Raw genomic sequence first — 20,270 nt, 5'->3', positions numbered from 1 at the left:
TGGAATCTTTTAATGTGCAACATTTACATAGAATACTGCAGATGTTTAATTCAACATATCAAAGCTGTATTAGTGAACATGGATTTGATACACAGCTAGCATTTTGTGTGACTTCTGTCCTTAAGAATACTAAAGAGTTGAAACACATTCTGAAACAGACCAAGCAGGAATGAGAAGAAACCACGAAATGCAACTCTATTTCTAAGAGTGATATGAGATATATGCATATTTCTCACCTGTTTTCTGATGCTTTACTGAACGCTATACTGACTAAACAGTATTGACACATTGTGCCCATATCTAATAAAAGAGCTCTTGGGAACAGTAACCTTTCTCCATTTATACATATTTTCCAGTAGTTCAGGATCTTGTACAAACATTGAAAATAAAAACTAATTGCTTGCGTTCCTAGTAACTGCTTGTAGAAACATCTGCCAGCATGGCAGCAAATGAAATTTGTAAGAAATGAGTTTTACTTCAGTGGATATTGGAACTGACAGCTACAAGGAAGATGTAAGCATGAAGTTGTCTTGCACAGCTATTAGCCATAATATAGTTTATTCCATACCTGCTGCAGAGGTGCTTAAATCACAAGCTATAGCAAAACAGAATAACATTGACCTTTGCCTCCAATTATCATCAGAAATTTGGTTTCTTTCCTAGATCTTAACAACAGAATGTGATGTCACATTAAGATGTTTGTCTCCTACTGTGTACTTTTTATCTAAAACTCTGTGTCCATTTAGTTCAGTAACCCTGAATAGCATAAAGCAGTTATTGGAAAAATAAATGATTTTTGTACTGTGATGCTAAGCATATCCAAAGCTATCAGTAATGAGTAACGATTCTTCCTTCATTAAGCATCAAAGACAGCAAACACAATTTCTGCTCACATTTTTATATAAACCAATAGTACACTGCGCTGCATAGTCACTATCCCCCTGTAATCTTAGCAACAGACAGACTGAAAACTTTCAGTCATATTGGATCAGTATTGAGAGACAGAACGGTACATTACTACTGAGGCACCATCTTTTGCAACTTGGATTTAACAAAGCAGAGTAGTATCCCATTTGTATGTAATTACCTCCTAAATATCAACTTTTGCAACTGCATTATATAGATTGTAGGTACATTAAAATATGTTATTGGCATGCATGTGTAACTGGAAGCATGTACACACACACTATTGGATATAGAACACCATCTATATTAATTCATCTTGTCCATTACTGCAAATGTGTGCCAGTGTACATTAATATCACTGTAATTTGACTGCTCTGATTCGTTATTCTGTTTTTCTCCTTGCTTAGCCTCTGGGGGTTGTGTGTCACTCTGTTGTCACCATTAATACTATTCTACTAGTATTCCCACAGCCTTTCCTTAGCCTCTGTGCCCCATGTCTCTCTGTTGTCACCACTAGTACTATTCTCTTAGTAGGCCCACAGCCTTACCATAACCTCTGGGTTGTGTGTGGCTCTGTTGTCATCGGTAATGGTATTTTGATAGTACTCTCACAGCCTTCCCTTAGCCGCTGTGCTTCATATGTGCCTCTGTTGTCACCACTAATACTATTCTGATAGCACTTCCATAGCTTTCCCTTAGCCTTCATGCTGCATGTTGCTCTGGTTGCACTACTGATAATCTTCAGACAGTACTCCCCCAGCTTTCCCTTAGCCTCTGGGTTGTGTGTTGCTGTATCACTTATACTATTCTGATAGTACTCCCACAGTCTTCTCTTAGCCCCCTTAGCTGCCTTGTGCATTTAACCAACTAATGCTTATAACACTGAAAATATGAAGAAAACTTGTTCCTCTTCTATTGCTAGCCTCCTAGCACTGGTATGCAAATGCAGTCTACTAAACCCACTTACACTGAGCTCAAACCTAACACAGATAAGTCTGTCTGTGAAAGGTGTAAATGCCTAGCTAACATGGAGACATCTTTCTCATGAACTACAACCATACATAGTGAGTATCACTTAACCACAACCTCACTTCCATATTTACAAACATAAACTAAAATGTCATATGCTGATGCTATAAAAAAGTCCTTGACAAAGCTTCCTAGAAACTGTCAGAACTAGGGTTGCCAACCTTCCCTCGTGGCGAAAACTGGAGTAAAGCCACACCCCTCGCATCACCAGTAACCCGCCCACCCCATCCCGCCCCACATTCCGCCCATTTTGTGACATTGCGATGACATCACTCAGCAAGGAACACCCTCTTTTTTCCTTCCTGCTGCCTGCTTTCACTGATTTACTATGCTTTTCTGTAAAAAAAAAAAGCATAGTAAATCAGCCAATTTACAAACTCCGATAGTCTGTTTCCTTTTTGAAACAGAATACTGGAGTTTGTACAGTGTTTTCCAGACTACTGGAGAATCAGTTTGATTTCCGGATAGTCTGGAAAAAAAACGGAGGAGTGGCAACCCTAGTCAGAACTGGCCTTGGTGGAAGTCCCTCAATGTACCTACTTCAAGCACACCAAAACTAACATCGAATGTCTGATGAGACCTTGGGACACAGGTGGACAGTAGTCTCTCCTTTGATAATTACATCACCACAGTAGTCAGGAAATCCTTCTACGTGGCACACCTCATCACAAAAGGTTTCTCATCCAGGAAAAAAGAGGTCATTGTTCCCCTCTACTCGTCACTCATTAGACCCATTACAGAGTACAACGCCCCTTTTGGTATGTACCTCACAAGACATCTACAAATGGAAAGGCCGCAGAAATACCTCATAAAGAGGATTACTGGCCTCAAACAGATGCCCTACGCAGACCGTCTCAAAAAACTCCAGCTTTACTCCATCGCATATCCCCTAGTCAGAGGTGATCTCTGCCTAACATACAAAGCTATGTCAAACCCAGAGCTGTTGGACATGCTCCACTTAAAGAAATCCCAATCCCTCTGCGCTACACAATCTAGGGACCAAAACCTTGTCACCACAATAAACAGAACATGTTGGAGGGATAGATTCCTGTCCCAGAGACTTCCCATACTCTGGAACAAACTACCTATCTGTATCAAACAAAGCTACTCATTAGCACACTTCAAGAAAAATCTTGATGATTGGATGGGAAATAGGAAATTCACCCCAGGGATCACCTCTGTGGCTCTATTCAACAGGGGCACAGGAGAATATTTTTCTTGGGTGGCGAAAACCAGGGTACCTTTTTGGCTAGGTTTACATAGGCCCTAGGGCCAATAGCCTAGTACCTACCAATGAATCTATGAACAAGTCACCAACAACAAGGTTGCTCCCAATCAAGTAATGGTAAACTATGTCTGATAAAAAATGTACTGATTGGTGACTCACTTGTTAGGCATACAGATTCTCCATTCATCAGGCTGAACAAGGATAGTGTCACTGTCAGCTGTGTTTTAGGTACCAGGATCCCATACATTACAAGGTTCATCCCAATACAACTATGACTACTATACAGTGCCAGCCTGTGTAGGAGTAAATAAACTTTAGGGACATATAGAGACATGTCACAACTCTCTAGCCATGTGACAGATGTAAGCAAAACCCTGGTCATCAATGGAATTCTTCCTTTAGCAGGAATGACACCTCAGTATAAATAATAGATAATTGGCTTTAACAATTGGTTTAATAGCTGATGTCATTCCAGGAAAATCCACTATGTATCAGCCCAGGATGAGTCAACAGATAGTCCTACTTGTTTTGCAAGGGTGGGCCTGCATTTCTCGTTCAAGCACTTCTGCATACTGTCAAATATCTTTGCTACCCCATAGTGTCTTTTTTAGGCAGAATCCAGCTAATGAACATCTCTAATTAGCAAATTCATCTGACTCTAAATTGGACCACATTAAGGCCACATCGGGCCATATAACAAGGAGTTTCAGTAACACATTGCCTGATATTGACTTACTCCTGCATTTGGCACAAGAACTTGTATGTGTAGTTAGAGAGACTAGGTTTAAATGTAAAGGAAACACTCCCTCCATACCTGGGTGGGGGTATCCGTATCTATCAAGGACCAAGATTGTATTCAAACTGGTAACCAGAGACACATAATTTGAGATCTGCTGAATCCGTATATATCAAGGACCAAGATGGTATCTAAACTGGTAACCAGAAACACATAATTTGAGATCCTCTGTATACGTATCTGTCAGGGACCAAGATCGTATCTAAATTGGTAACTAGAGACACATAATTTGAGATCCTAGAAGTTCAGTTTACCACGGGCAAGACAAGCTACCAGCTTATGACATGCAACTGAATTCCCTTCATGTTTCCAAATGACCTGTTAAATTCCTGGTAGTTTTAGCAGAAATTCCTATAAGCAATAATTCTATAATTCTAGGTGACTACAGTTACCCAGCCATAGACTGGAGCATCTATACCACAAATGCAGCATATGCCAGAGACTTTTCAATTGGATAAATAGGCATTTCCTGGATCAAATCACTGGTGAATCTGATCGATGCCAAGGTATTCTGAATCTGGACTTCACCATTGTAGCGTCTACTTGTCCCACTCTCCTAGTCTTATCTTCTCTGATTATGTCAGACCATAAGTATGTGATGTTTATTCTTAAAACACTGTACCCCAAGTAAGGCAGTACACTAAATACCGGAAGTGTGATAAGTGGCTTAGGGACACAGGTGGACTGTGGTCTCACCTTCGATAACCACATCGCCACAACAATCAGAAAATCCTTCTATGTGGCACACCTCATCACTAAGGGCTTTTCATGTAGAAAAAATGAGGTCATTGTCTCACTGTACTCATCCCTCATTAGACCCATTATAGAGTACAATGCCCCATTTGGTATGTACCTCACAAGACATCTGCAACAACTGGAAGGGCCACAGAAGTACCTCACTAAAAGAATTACAGACCTAAAGCAGATGCCCTATGCTGACCTTCTAAAAAAAAACTTCAGCTATACTTTGTGGCATATCACCTACTCAGAGGCAATTGCTGCTTAACATACAAGGCCATAGGTTCATAGGTTGGTACTAGGCTATCAGCCCTAGGGCCTATATAAGCCTAGCCATAACAATTCCCTGGCTATTTCTTCCCACACTATTTACTCCCCTAGACCCCTGTCTAGCAGGGCGACTGATGTGATCCCTGGGGTGAATTTCCTTTCTCCCATCCAGTCGTCAAGGTTCCTTTTGAAGAGGGCCAAAGAGGCACTCTGCTTGACATGTATGGGCAATCTATTCCAGAGTCTGGGGAGTCTCTGGGTCAGGAACCTATCCCTCCAGCATGTTTTGTTTATTGTGATGACAAGGTTTAGATCCCTGGAGTGTGTGGCTCTGAGGGCTTGGGATTTCTTTAAGTGTAGCATGTCCAACAGCTCAGCCCTCATACCTCTACATACACTCTTACATGCAGCCACACACATACACATACCTTAACGCTGCGTATTCATTAATCTCCCCAGCACTCACCGCTAGCGTGATTGGGTGAACATGAACCTTTGGCGTAAAAAAACTTGCCAAGCTATTATGCGTTTCAGAATTGGTTTCAAGAAATTATTCTTAAGTATGAAGCTTGAGAAGTGAATTTATTGAATTAATTTTGAGAACACATACCAAATGGTTATGTTCAGAGTTCTGATCATATTTTTTGTAATGCACATGAACTACTAATTAAAAGAGAACTGCAGTAGATAGAAGCTTCTAACAGTTTTAAAATATGCCAATGGATTATTCTACTTCTTTTCTGGCCACCTTCTGTGTGGCAGTATAAAATTGGTTAGTTCCCCCAACAGATCGACGGTAACTTCAGTGTGTAGGGTCATGCTTTGTCTGTTTTGTTATAAGTGTCATTTTCAAAGGTAAAAATCTTGTTATAGCAAGCTTAAATCATCCAGGTTCTTATGTATAAACCTTAATAAAGTAAGGTTATTTTTATCTTGATTGCAAAGTCTAATCAATGTGCTGCATGTATTACATAATGGATATAATCAGGTCTCCAGTTATTACCAAATATTATAAATACTTGAAATGGTTTCAAAAAAATTCACCCTGAAAATGAAAAATAACAAAAAAGTTCATTGAGGTTTATTCCTATAACACCTTAACAAAGAAGTGAGTGATTTTGTTTTCTCTTTGTGTAATTTCTTTTGGCTCGATTCACATAAATTCGCATAATTATTTATAAAAGTACACTTCAATCATCTGTTTAAATGTTATCAGTGGTAATTCACTACCTGTTTAAAACAACCGTTTATAACACAGTTATTGCTTAATAAAACAATCCTGAAATGCTTAAATAATATAAAGGCAGTTCTGAAATTCTATAAATATGATAGTATTTTAATTGTGGCAAATAACAGAATGAAGAAAATAAAAAGTGAAAATGCATTTTATCTTGAAGCATTAATTAAAATAAATTACTATATTACTGGGAGTCTTTCGGCTTTTCCCGGTTAGGGGTCGCCACAGGGGAACTACGGTCTGCTAATGATTGGAAGTAGATTTTTACGTGCTGGCTTGCTGGGCCTAACGCACAACCTTCAACGAAGGAACGCCCATTCATGCATGTCGACACACAGAAGACGCTCTAACTGAGAATTGAACGTGCAACGTCTAACTGTGAGGCGACAACTACTATAATAATATAGTAAAATAAATTACTATATTATTATATTGCATTAATCAAAATAATAAAAATGCTGCCTGAATAGCTAAATGCCTCCAAGGATCTCATCATCATGTCATGTGCTCGATGACACGATTGTGGAGAAAGCTGAAATGTGAAGATAGCATGTTTTTCAGTATGAGAACTTTTTTTTTTATAGAAAATGTACTGAGGGGAAAAAAGGAATCTGAAATTTGAGCAGCTCTAGATAAAAAACTGTTTTTTCAACAGAATTGCCCTCCTGCTTAGGCTTACATTATTAGATTGTGACTCAGGGAATTGCACTTTGACATATTTTATAGTTATTCAGATTAACAAGTTGTTTTACTGAAAATATCAGTCCAGCATCAGCAAGGGTACACCATGATGAATTTGCAGCACTGATGTTATACAGTACATGCTTATGATAATGCTGAAGTTGGATCATAACTGCAGTATAAATTCAAAGGTCTTCACACAGAGAAATGTACCTGAGTGAAATGTACCTCACAATACTTCTGGCCACATAGCCATGTCACAATATTACCTTTGAGGGTGCACAGTACAGACTCATTTCAGGAAGATGAGAGTGTTGTGAATAACATCAGTACCTGTTTACTTTTTCCATTAAAAATTGTTCAATTACAAAAAGTGACTGTTATCAACAACATTAACTTTTAAATAAGACAGAAATAGAATGCAAGTACTGTGCTCTGTTTTGTATGCTTGCATAAGATTTTTAAAGAGGGAAAAAAGTGGAATGGCACATAGCTTATAACTGCTTTTGAAGCTGTTGCTTGCTTACTTGGAGGTGCAGTTTGCTTCTTCCTGCAGTTTATGAGCCTATGAGCCTATGGAAAGTCTCTACCAGCTTTCAAAGATATTAATTATCAGTGCATTTAATTTCCTGGCTACCATTTGTTTGGCAGTACAAAGTCTCTTGTCTTCAAAATGTGCTGCAGTATCTAAGAGTTCTGTGTTTCCAATACTGTAGATGTGTGAAAATGCCCTTCTGTAATAGACTAAACCTTTTGTATAGCATCATTTCTGAGAAAGGATGCTGTAATATTGTGTGCAAGGCCTGGAAGTCAGGAATTGTTTAGCTTCCATTGGCATCTGCATCTTGGTAATAGGATACAGTGAGAGGCTCTCGGGTTCAATTCTTGGCTGGGGCGTATGCTGTGTGTAGCTTGCATGTCCTCCCTGTGTTCACATGGGTTATCTCTGGGTGCTGTAGCTTCCCTCCACATTCAAAAGATATACCATAAGCTAGATTGGGCACTCTAAATTGCCCAAGATGTGAGGGTGTACATGCTTGTGTAATATAGGTGAAAAACCTGAAACCCATTTCCACCCCCCCCCCCTTGTCCTGAAAATTCTGTGGATAATGGTAGCTGTCCAAATGATTACTCTAAGAGTCAGATGCATCTCTCTGGAGAGTGAGCAAGGGTTAGTATGCAGACATACCTCTTGACCTCTTAGCACAAGAAATCTGGACAAAACTTAAAGAATTGGTGGGACAGAGACCCAAAAGTAGGAACACATTTTAAATATTTCTCACATAAACTTAGATGCTAGAATAACAAGATTTGTTTTTGCATGCATTTTCTGAAGGATAGGAAGTCTGAAACCCAAATGCATATCATTATTTTGTTACTTACTCCTCTGTGATTTGTCTGAAATCCACAAATTTTATGAAGAACAAACAAAAAATATGAGGGAAAAATCTGAACATTCTGCAAAAATCTGGGCAGTTGAGAGAGAAGACTGCAAACTGGTGTTTGCAATGCTGGTATTGTCTATTTGGCTTCAAGAATATTAAGAAGTTTGTCACATGGTCCCCATATAAAACCTCCTCAAAAGTCTCTAAACTAAAAGAAGCAATGTTTCTGATAGAGGTAGTACACATGCACATGAGGCATCTAATGCACATTACTAGCCTGTGCTAATGAGAGTACACATGCACGAGTCATGTGATCTTGAACTTTCTCAATTGGCCTGTGATTGTCCTAATCTCCTAGACAGCACTATTATTCTCCAAATTTCCTAGACAGCACTATTATAATATAGTATAAGACCCTCGATCGTCCGCAGGACTTAAGTTCAATTTACTCTTCAAAGCATGTCCAGAGGTCAGCTTCAGGTGTACTCTCCAGTTCATCTGGTGGAATTGGGCATCCTGAGGCAGTGTCACAACTGCCTCAGGTATACAGACAACCCTCTCCTTTTACCTCTAGACACAAACACTTGTGAAAGATGCAAATACACAGTCAGACTGGAGGCTAAGCGCTCTCAACCCATGACTGTAACAGACAGTCAAGAGGATAAGGGACACACTTGCATCACACCACCTGTCACACATGAATCTACAAAACAAGCACCGGCAAAACATACGCATAAATACACAAAAACATATGCGGAGGTACTAGGTACCAATCTGAAAAAGAAACAGTGCCCTCCAAAGCAGACAAGCAAGCAACCTGCACCCCCAAACACAAGCCAGAAAACACACAATTCACCTCAGCAGTGTGCCTCACAACAAAACATCATACCTAACACGTTAGTAATAGGAGACTCTATAGTAAGGCACATGGATGTTCCACTCACCAGGCTGAACAAGGAGAAGGTTACTGTCAGCTGCCTGTCGGGTGCTCGGATCCGCCACATAACAAAGGCACTTAGGTCACTCCAGAACAAGTACAAGTATGACGATATCATTGTACATGTTGGTGTGAATGATCTAAGATGTACCTCCCTGGACTACATGAAAAGAGACATTGAGGAGCTCTCTGATCATGTAGCCCAAGCTGGTATGACCCTGACCTTGAGTAGCATATTACCTTCACCTAGAATGATACCACAATACAAAGACAAAATGATCAATTTCAACAACTGGCAAAGCTTCTGGTGTCATTCTAAGGGGATCCAGTGTCTGCCTGCCTGGGATGACATGATAGACAAGCCTCGCTGTTTTGCCAGAGATGGGTTGCACCTGTCACCCCTAGGTTTTCGAATACTGGCCAAGGCTCTTGCCATCCCCATAGTGCCTTTTTTAGGCAAGGCTCAAAGGACAAACCAACCACCGTAACCAGCACAGGTAACCAAAAACTAAGGGTAATGCTACTCAACGCCAGAAGTCTCAACCTCAAAATGCACACACTCCAGGCTTTCCTCAGCATGGAGAAAATTGATGTTTGTGCAGTGACGGAAACCTGGTTCAAGGCTCAAGAGAGCACCCCAGCACTGCCAGGTTACAATTCATATCATACCTTCCGGCCTCAGTTACCGGATTGCAGTACAAAGGGTGGAGGTGTATCCATATTCATCAAGGATACCCATATCTCCAGGCTAGTAGCGCAGCATGATGCCACTGAGATCATCCATTTGCAACTATCAGCAGGCAAAACCACATTTCAAGTCGTAGCCGGTTATAGATCGCCCACCATGTCCCAAGATGCTCACTTTGCATTCCTTGAGACATTGGAAAATATAAAGGTCCTACCCAACACCATAATCTTGGGTGATTTCAACTACCCTGGTATAGACTGGGCGAACTACCAATGTTCCAACTCCTATGCTCAGCGATTCATAGAATTTATAAATTCAAATGCCCTTGAACAACTAGTATGTTCCCCCACTAGAGGGGACAACATATTGGATTTAATCATCACAAATATGGGCGCCCATTGTACCACACCCGTTATCACCCCGTCCTTGGTCAGATCCGACCACATACTGATAACCCTGGACATTCTCATTCCTCCACCGCCCCCAATCAAAGAAACCATAGTCACAAACCTTTCCAAAGCAAACTTCAAACTACTTGCATCCAAAGTGGAAAGCTTCACTATTCCCTTGCAGAAGGATAATGATATCCAGGATGTGGAATCCTACACCAAGGCACTCTATATGCATCTTCAGGATTGCATGGACCGTACTATCCCAAATAAAACCAAGACTCCTTCCTCAAGCAAGAAGAAACCAGTCTGGTGGACCCCGGCCATAAGCAAACTTTACAATAAATGGAGGAGACTTATCCAAAAATGGCCAAATCTCAAGTAGAAAAATCATCCCTGATCAGCATTAGTAAGAAATTGAGGGCCCTCATCAAGTCAACTAAAACTAATTTTGAAAAGAAAGTTGCCAAGGATAACCATAAGGCCTTCTATGGCTACATCAAAAACCTAAATAGCAATGCTCAGGTCTGTTCTGAGCTAGTACAAAATGGAACAAAATACACTGACCCTTCTGACACTGCCAACATCTTGGCTGACAGATCCAGTGCAAATTTCTCCACCACCCCCCCACCACCACCTACAGGGCCTATTACCATTCTAGGGGATTGTGTAAGTCCAATTATTACTGATACATTGGTTAACAAGGCTCTATCTAAAGCTAAAAACACTGCCTCCATGGGACCAGATGGTGTCCCAGGCTGTGTCATAAGTGAGCTCCAAAAGGAATTAACCCCCCATCTTAATACCCTGTTCAGTCTCAGCCTCTCCACAGGATATGTGCCCATAGAATGGCGCATGGCAATGGTGGTCCCGCTACACAAGGGTGGGGCCACAACTGACCCTGGGAACTACCGACCAATAAGCCTGACCAGTCTGATCTGTAAGGCTATGGAGCGAATCATTATGGAACTCATAAATGGAGAGATTGGGAACCTCCAGTCACTGGACCCCACACAGTTCGGCTTCATCAAGGGCAGATCATGCCTCCTGAACCTGGTGGATTTCTTTGAGACAGTTACTCAGGCTATAGATAAGGGAAAGGAGGTACACATGGCTTACCTTGACCTTGCTAAAGCATTTGACACCATTCCCCATTCAGGTATTATTGATAAGCTCACCAGCCTGGGCATAAACCCTTATGTCACAAGATGGATCACAAACTGGCTCTCAGACAGATCCCATAAAGTAAGAGTAGCGGGATCTATGTCCGAATCCAGACCAGTAACGAGTGGTGTGCCTCAGGGCTTTGTCCTGGGGCCCCTCCTGTTTGGCATATACTTCTCAGAAGTACAGGCAAGCACTGAAGGGCTGTGGCTGACTAAGTTTGCGGACGACTGCAAACTGGGTGCTATAATGGAGTCTCCGGCCTACATGGAGATCCTCCAGAAGGGCCTAAATGACACTGTTGCATGGTGTCAAAGCCATGGTCTCAAGCTAAATGCAAAAATGTAGTAATCCCCTTTGGAAAAAACAGAGTACCCGCAAACTACAACATAGGAGGTAATCCCCTGAAATCTGAAGAAGAAATAAGGGATCTAGGGACCCAAGTAGATAGTCAGCTTTCATTTGATAACCATGTTGCCAAAGTGGTTAGAAAATCCTTCTATGTGACCCATCTGATCATGAAAGGTTTCGCATCAAGATCTAAGGATGTAATGGTGCCCCTCTACTCTTCCCTCATCAGACCCATTATTGAGTACAATGCACCAATTGGAATGTACCTGGCTAGACATCTCCAGCAGCTGGAGAGACCATAAAGGTACCTAACCAAGAGGATTACTGGCCTCAAACAGTTGCCCTATGCAGCACGATTGAAAAATCTAAGACTGTTCTCTGTTGCATACCGCTTTCTCAGAGGCGATCTCTGTCTAACGTACAGAGCCATGTCCAACCCAGAATTGTTGAACATGCTCCATCTTAGCAAAACCAAATCTACTTGAGCTACACGCTGTAGGGATATAAACCTCAACACAACAATGAATAGAACATGCTGGAGGGATAGATTCCCTTCGCAGAGACTTCCCTTACTATGGAACAGGGTCCCGATCTACACAAGACAGAGCCCCTCACTATCACTCTTCAAGAGGAACCTTGATGAGTGGATGGGTAACAGAAAGTTCACACCGGGGATCACACCAAAAGCACTACTAGATAGGGGCCAAGGGTACTAGCTGCTAGTACAAGGGTCTAGGGAACTACTAAAGGGGCGGTGAATACCGCACAACGTGGTTGGGCTAATATATGCCTTCGGGCAGATAGCCCAGCAACAACCTATGAACCTATACTGAATAGCAGCTAAAACCTCTGGATCAGAGCAATCTTGCACAGATTTAAAAAAAAAATTATGCATCTCTCTTTTGAGATCTTTGTGTGACTTTTCCTTCAAAATACACAGTTTGTTCACTTCCACAGATGCAGACCTCCTATGGAGAAATAACTGCATATAGAGTGATTAAAAGAGAAACTTTTTCAATATCAAAGTACAAAACAACCATTATGAATATATACATCAGGTTAAGTGTTTGTGCAAATAAAGGTGGTAGTGTTACCCACATGATGGCTCAAAAAACATTTTATATTTCAGTCTTAACTCAATTTCTAATGCTTCAGTAGGGTGGCTGTTTCTATAGACTCACTTGTAAATACTGATTTGTATAGATTCTTACAGTAATTATTCATGGCTCCTTGATATGTGACAGAAATTGAAGGTCCTCTACATTATGCCTGCACCCAGAATCATTCACAGATTCATAAATATATACTGGGCTAATGACTACTAGGGACTTCATAACCTTAGCAAAGCATCCCAATTGTATCCCACACATTTATGTGCATTAGATGTCATATTAAGTGGTATATGCAAGTGAGGGCAATATTTAAAGGTTGCCTCTGTCCATCGGAGACATAGGTGCTAGACTCAGGGTGTATTTCCAATTTCCCAACCACAGGTCCAAGTTTCTCTTGACTATGGTTAGGGAAGAGATCTGCTTCACTTATGCAGGAAGCTTATTCTAGCTACCTGTCCCTCCAATGTGTCCTATATATAGGTCCATAGGTTGGTACTAGGCTATTGGCCCTAGGGCCTATACAAGCCTAGCCATAACAATTCCCTGGATATTTCTTCACACAATATTTAATTCCCTGGACCCCCTGTCTAGCAGGGCAACTAACATGATCCCTGGGGTGAATTTCCTATCTCCCATCCAATTGTCAAGGTTCCTTTTGAAGAGGGCCATTGGAGGCACTCTGCTGACATGTATGGGCAGTCTGTTCCAGATTATGGGGAGTCTCTGGGTCAGGAACCTATCCCTCCAGCATGTTTTGTGCATTATGTCACAAGCAAAGTATAAATCCCTAGATAAGTAATTTTGATGCTGTTCATATTGTGGATATGTGAATGGTTCATCAGAGTGGGATCAAAGGATGCCTTGCATGGCAGGCATAGATCACCGCTCAACTGTCTAAGAAACAGAATAGAGAGATAGATCTTTAAGACAATTTGCATAGATATGCGGTTTAGTCCCTGTATTCTTTCTTTTTTTTTTTGTTTTGTTTTTTGTTAATTTCTCCAAGTCTTTTGGGGTTATAATACCATGACAGGAATGGACTCTATTCGTAAGTGAAAGTATGATTAAAGTTTATGAAATTAATATTGTTTCAGTCTTTGATGTTAGCACCTGCAATGTGCCCAGTAATGACTCCTTCTGCAATTCATAAGGAGTTATCTCTATCAATAACATATCTAAGTACGACTATAAATTCGTTTTTATAAGATGCGTTGCTTCTACCACTATTGGAACTATCTGGGTATGCTTCTTCCATATTGCCCTTATTTCTGCCTGGAAACCCTGGTATTTTATGACTTTGTGTGTCTGTACATAAGACACTGTAGTCATTGGGTGTAGCAATTTCAGTGATCAATGCCACCTTTGTCTTCTTTTCATGAGCTACTATATCTGGTTTTCTCGCATCTATTTTTGAACTGTTGGTAATGGGTGATTCCACATGATATAAATGTCATCATTTTCTATAACGCTTTGTGACTTGTGTTTCCTGTGTTTTTCAGCTACTTCACCATTATAATGTTTGCACAATCCCCAGTGCAACAGTCTTGCTATATTATTATGCCTTTCAGTATATCACAACCAACAATATGCGTGACCGTTTCCAATTCTGTTTTACAAAACCTACATTTGTCTGTTTCTTCTACATGTTCAATGGACTTTGCAAACCGTGTACGTAGTCCACTATCTTGGGCCACCAATATTAACCTTTCATCTTTTGGTTTAACTTCACCTCTCCTTAACCATTCCTGTGTTAGATCCTGATCAACATGAGGTTGTTACAAGAGTTTTCTATACTTGCAACTATATTTATGCATCTTCCACATTTCTTGCCTTCTTATCTGATCCTTCACCTTCTATTCTTTCGCTTTTCTTGGCACATTCAGTTGCAGCCTGAGTTTTATCCACTTCTGATTTGATTCCAGTTCCCATTTGACACCAACATGCTTATTCTCCTTGTGTTTTAACCTTTCACTACATTTGGTTCTTGTGGGGTTATGAGATATGTATACAGTCCTATGATTGCAGAGCTATACAAGTAATCAGTTTCGAGGAGGCCCATACCTCCTTCAGAACAGAGAATATATAAGTGTGGTATATACTGATTTTTATAAATCATTTAATAACCATGAAACATCCTTCTTGTTTTCCTGTCCAACTGATTCAACACCATTTGGGGCTAGTCAGTTACTCCAAAACTGTAAGTGAGGACAGGAAGAGCAAATTGCTTTATAGTTTGGACTTGGTTCCTAGATGTCAGAGAAGTTTTCAGTATTAATTTTAGTCTTCTAAAATATTCTTTACTTTTATTCACACTGATCACATTTTAATGTTGATCCTTCATTAATTCCCAAATATTTATACAATCCCTCTTGCTCAAGTTCTTTTATATCACATTCCTTTCACAAACTGATGTTTTCTTGGTGCTGCAGCTCTCTGCTTTAAAGGTTGCTTTTGCACATTTATCAAGACCAAATGACATTCTTATATCATCTGAAAAAGTTTTGACCACTAGCACTTGTGGTTTCAGTTCCTCATCTGATGTACTATACAGTTTTAAATCATCCACAAAAAGAAGATGAAAAGTCTTTACACTTGTTTTTGTGGGAGCCAAACTGCAGCCATGATTTAATCTGTCATGCAGATAATTTAATGCGTTAAGGGCAAACAAAAGAGCAGTGGTGACAGAGTCACCCTGGAATATCCTCCTTTGAATTTTTATTCCCGGAATAGTAATTTTTCCTTTATCATGGCTTAGCTGCAAAGTGGTTTGCCACTATTTTATGTTCGCTGTAATGTAATCATCAGTGTAGGTTGAATCTCATACAGTTTTAAGAACTCTTTTATCCATGAATGTGGAATACTGTCAAATGCTTTTTTGTAGTTTATCCATGCCATACTTAGATTCTTCCCCTTTTTACAATTTTCCATTATAAATATATTTAACAATAAATGGTCTTTGTTTCATATGACTTGGTTTTGTTACTCTCTCATATTGCCATGATTCAATTTTCTTCTAAATGACTATAAAATCTGTCGGCATCAATTCCAGTGTGTAATTTATATGTCGTCAGAAGGCATGTTATTTGTCTATAGTTTTTAGCATAGCTTGCAGGTTTGCTCTTAAGTAGGAGTATTGTTTTTTCTGTTGTTAACCAGGTTGGTGTCTGTTTGGGGTGCTCATATAAATAGTTCTTACTCATGGCTAAATATTCATGTAAAGATGTTAATACTGTTAGCCAGACATTTTGTACTTCATCTAGGTCTCAGGTTTTCCAGTTAGGAGCTTTTCTTAACTTTGTTTCAATCTCTCTGGCTGTTACTTCATTCCATTTCACATCCTGTACATTTGAACTTCTTATTCTTTCTTTTACTTCTTCTATTTAGCATTTTTGTTATGTTCCACAGGATCTTCCGAGATATTTCTCTAAAATATAAGTATTTCTTCTTTTTTTGCTGGTCTTTCAGTTCCATTTTCCTTGTTTCTCAATTCTCTATAAAACTTTTTTGGGTAATCAATAAATTGCTTATTTTGTACTTTTCTTTTATATTAATCTGTATATCTTCTAAGTTTTTCTGTCTGTGCAGATATTTTTTATTATTTGTGATTTTGCGATAGTGCATGGCAGATCCTGATCTGTTCTGATATTGCCCATTGCTTTTATCACATCTGACTTTATAAGTATTTTTGTCGATCTGTTCCCTCTTCTACAGTCTTCTAATAGTGACGTCTTCTCTTAATTGCTCTAGAGTTTTCTCTATCTGATACTTCCATGATGGCCTTTGATTTCTCTCCTTCCTTTCCCCTACTGCCCTGTGTTTTTTTTGTGGTAAGACTATCTGTTATTAATTTAACTGCACAGTAATATATCCTATTTACTTCTGTTATATCACAGGAATCTCTAAGAACAGTCCTAATTACTGTGTTCATTTGTTTTATCAAACTTCTAACCTTTTGGGGTTTTAATGACCTTCTGTAGTCTATTTCTTTCATTGATCTAAGTACATATGTCCATCTCTAATAAATCAAGCAACTCTTCTCTAGGATCATTTTCTTCTAAACTGAGGGCACATTCTTTGTGTCCATTTCTTGTGGGAATTCTATAGAAAGTTCCAGAGCATCTGCCTGTGCCACATTCTCTTCATTTTCATCCTATGACATTTGTTGCTCTTTCATATGGGTACTCACTGGCTTATCATTCCACAGCACTGACTGCATCAGAGTTGCCACTGTGCCTTCCTTTGCTGTGCAACTCCAACTGAAGTTATGTACTAGTTTGCTATGGAAGACTCAAAAGTATCTTAATATGGCAACTGATCTGATGTTTCCCATTCCACTCGTTTCTCTCTAATTTGGGGATCCATTGCTCTGTCCTGCTGTGACGTCATCAGAGTTAGATTTTCTACACTAAATCCTTGACTTCATAGGTAATCCATAACCTCAGTTTCTATTTCTTAAACTTCTCCATTACTAATTCTCTTTTCTACTTTTCCTCTTTGTTTTCTTATTTTTTTGTATTGTAAACTTTTCCATAACTGGATGCCTTTGCCTGCATTTTTCTACAAATATCTTTGGTGCTGCTCTTTTTGTATTGATTAGTTTTGCTTTCTCCTTTTTATAAACATTGCACCATATTAAATCTCTTCTTTCTTACTTCTGTCCACATTTCTTCTTCAGATGTCTCCTACTCCTCCTGGTTCCCCTTACTTGGGGCACTTGTTCCATCATGCTGTGATATAACCTGTGTTAGACTTTCTACACTAAGTCCTTCACTTCACAGGTATTCCATAACTTTAACTTTTATTGTTTTAACTTCTGATTTACTAATCTTCTGTTCATCATTCCCTGTTTGTAATCTTATTTTCTGTATTGTGAGACTTTCCATATCTGGATGTCTTTGCCTGTATTTCTCTTCTCATATCTTTAGGGCTGCTTTTTTTGTATTGATTCATTCAGATTTTTCCTTTGCATAAATATTGCATCATATCAGATTGCTCTTTCTTTCCCATGTCCATATTTCTTTTTTATAACTTTCAAAAATCTCAAGATTTTGTTCTTTATATTTTCACACTTCCTCGGTCACTTCTTTTTCCAAATGGCCCAAGGTTTCTTGGTCTATATAATGTTTTTCATAAATCTGTTGTACTAATGAACACAAATTTTTATTTGAAGCTTCTGACAGTTTTTTTTTTTGCAAGTATTTTTCTTTTCTCTATTTTCTCTCTTAATATTTTGTATATCTTCTGTCTGGAAATTCTGGGCTTCTTGCATAATAGTAACAATACATAACTTCTTTCTTATCATCAGTAGTCCACTCAGTCATCTTTATGACTCTTTTTTGGCCTATCAGTTTTTGTGATTTTTGTGGAATACCACTTTCTTCTAAAACAAGGGTGTCATCCTCCTCCTGGGACTGGCCTAGAACCATTGTGGGAATGTTTCTGTGTTGATGATTCTACACTGTCACTTTTTCTACCAGTGCACCTACCAGGATTGGGCACTTTTTTATGCTGGGTCTTGTAAACTCAGCTATCTTTTTTATTGTTTAACCTACTTCTGCCCATGATATATGCTATATAAAATACAGTCTATATATGTGTGTCATCTTTTTGAGATTTTGTGAAAAACAGGGCCCACCTCATGAGGGTGCTCACCAAGACTTGAGGATGAATTCAATTCCAGCAATACTATTCTCCTTTGCTTGCTGATTTATCATCTCTCCACTTGGACTTCCATTATTTTTGTTAGAAACCTCTGAGGATGTTTCATTTGTTGCACGTGTCTAGTCAGGTACATATTGAAGAGGGCGTTGAACTCAATGATGGGGCTGATGAGGGCTGAAATCAGTGAAACAATGACCTCAATGGACCTAAATGCCATATCAAATGGTTTCCTTACTACCTTACACACGTTAGTCAAAAGCCAGGATACTATCTACATACATACCCAAATCCCTTACTACTGGTTCTACTGTTTGGGAGGTGTTTTCAGCGAGGTAATTTCCTAGGGCGTCTAACTCCTCAAGAGGTACTATTATACATTTCTTGGCATTGGGTTTTAAGGTGTGGCTTTAGCACTAGTCGTCTGTCTGGGTTAGTCCTCCCTGTAATTTCTTGGGGATTTTATGACCATTCCTAGATTGCAATCATCTGCAAACTTGGTAGCCAGAGGCCCTTGATATTGACCGTGACTTCTGAGAAGTATTTGCCAAAAAGGAATAGACACTACACTAGGGAGGTACAGCATTTTCCGAAGTTTGTGATTACCAGATTGAGTTTGTTTGTACCCCTAGTGGCTGTATGGACTGTCTGGTCCAAGGTTTTTGTGTTTTAAAAGTCCAGAAATCTCTAGGCTTGCATGTTTGTTGTCATTTAAGTATTCCAGTTTATAGTGGGATAGTTGAAGTTAGCCATGAATAAGGTATTGGGTTGAACGGTGAAGACCTCCAGTAAATTCACATATGAGTTATGGGTTTCTTAGGTCATAGAGGATGACCTACAGATTGCAGAGATATGATATTCGACTTTGCCTTAAGAAATCCAGATATGTAGAAGCTCAAGCACATGATTCTGTATGTCTTGGGGTGAGTTTGTTATTAATAGAGATTGAGACACCCCCACCTTTGGTCCTTGCCTATCAATAGCTGGTCTGACTATGTGGAAGGTATTGTAACCAAGCACTGCCAGGATAGAATTTGCAGCTTTAAGCCATGTCTCAGTAACTGCACAGATATACACATTTTCCAGGGTGAGGAAAGCTTTTTGTTTAGGCCCCTGGCATTGAGCTGTAACACCTTTAGATTCTCTTGGGTTGGTTTGGCTATATCAGAAAGTTTTTCAGTTTGGCAATTCTTAAAAAAGGCACACTGGGGAAGGACAAGGTTTTAGCTGGTATTCAAAAGCCTAGAGGGGAAAGGTACAGACCATTATTGGCAAAGCAATGTGGTCTGCTGACAATATCTTCCCATGCTGACAAATGTTGCACCCCCTTGGAATGACACCAGAAACTAATTATTGAAGTCAGTCATTTTTTGCTTCTGGTGTTAGGCTCATACAGGCCTGTGGCACATAACCAGAGCGCGCCATAATATCTCTCTTCCAATAGTCCAGGAAGGTATACCTCAGGTCATTTACATCTGCATACTGGTACTTGTGGTCTAATGACTTGTGGGCATGGGGGTGAATTGGTGGATACTGTCCCCTGACAGACAACTGACCATGATTTTCTCCTTATTCATCTTGGTAAGTGTGTTATATGTATGTCTCACAATGAAGTGACCTATTATTAAGATATTGGGTAATGTGTTAGCTGGCCCTATGAGCTTTGTAGCTGAGGCTCCAAAGGGTAAGTCTGCATGTGTT

The 20,270-nt window shown here is 39.7% G+C and overlaps 1 protein-coding gene across 1 annotated transcript in view; it reads left to right on the top strand.

Moving 5' to 3' along the window:
• CARMIL3 (capping protein regulator and myosin 1 linker 3) overlaps positions 1 to 20,270 on the top strand; it is a 3,552,770-nt gene that overhangs the window by 2,587,012 nt on the left and 945,488 nt on the right. The gene's annotated exons all lie outside the window — the stretch shown is intronic.

This window comes from Protopterus annectens, chromosome 16.part0 (genome assembly GCF_019279795.1).
Source record: "Protopterus annectens isolate FY-2018-M chromosome 16.part0, PAN1.0, whole genome shotgun sequence".
NCBI lineage: Eukaryota > Metazoa > Chordata > Ceratodontiformes > Protopteridae > Protopterus > Protopterus annectens.
The sequence above is the reverse complement of the archived record's forward strand: the minus strand, read 5'-3'. Positions and strand labels throughout refer to the sequence as shown.